Source organism: Solanum pennellii, chromosome 10 (assembly GCF_001406875.1).
Source record: "Solanum pennellii chromosome 10, SPENNV200".
NCBI classification, from domain to species: domain Eukaryota; kingdom Viridiplantae; phylum Streptophyta; class Magnoliopsida; order Solanales; family Solanaceae; genus Solanum; species Solanum pennellii.
The window spans coordinates 32,176,040-32,177,182 of NC_028646.1; positions in this window are offsets into that span (position 1 = coordinate 32,176,040).

Here is a 1,143-nt window from a genome sequence, read left to right on the forward strand (position 1 = left end):
CGAGGGATCTTGTAGCAATAGCACTACAATGCTGCAGTCTATCAACATCCTCAAAAGTGACCGATCTTTTGTTTGTAAGCAGATCTTTCATAAACTTGGCATAACCGGGCATTTGTTCAAGAGCTTCTACCAAAGGGACATTGATAGAAAGCTGCTTCAGCATTGTTATAAAACGCCGATATTTACCATCCTCGGTCTTTTTCACTAATTTCTGAGGGAAGGGTGGTGGTGGCCTAGGCATGGGAATTACCTTCATAGGGACTTCTGCATCTTTTCCATTGCTTTCCTCTGCTTCACCACTACCTTTACCACCTTATCATCATCCTTTCTCACATTTTCCTCATTAGACGGCATAGGTGGGTCAATGGTTTGCTTACCACCCCGAGTAGTGATTGCCATACAGTGGGCATCATTTTTGGATCTTGGACAGTGTTGCTAGGAAGAGTGCCGGTTGCCGTGTGTTCACTGTCGCATATAATTGGGCCATTTGCAACTCGATCTGCTTAATCGATATTGCATGTGTATCAACTTTTTGCACAATACTTGCTAAATCACAGCTTAACTCTTTAATGTGCTCATCACTAGCATCGAACCTCCTCATCATTTTGTGCAACATATCCTCAACTCGCGCCATACTGTCTCCACCATCCCTAGGAGTAACTTCACGATTTTGAGGAGGGACATAGGGCCATTCCTATTAATTCTGTTACCGTAGTTACCCCTGTTGAAGTTATTGTCGCGGTTGTAGTTTCCATCTCGGACATAATGACCCTCAAGGTTATAGTTACCATAGATCCGACCTTGGTTCCCTTGACCTTGGCGCCAATTTCCCTGATTTGAGCCTTGGGCGCTCGGTCGGAAAACCCCCATCTGCCCATTTACTGCATAGGAGTCCTCCGCATAATAGCATTCATCATGAGTAGGTGGTGGTTTTGAAAAGTAGTTGACTGCATTTAACTTTTCTGCATCCCCCGTGACATGTTTTAGTACCAACCCAAGCTCAGTTCTCATCTGAGCCATTTCTTCACGAATCTCATCTGTGGCTGGGTTGTGAGTGGACTACACTGCGAAGGTGTTTCTCCCTGTATCAGACTTCCTAGTACTACAAGCTTTCTTATTCCGGGAGATTTTCTCTAATTTTTC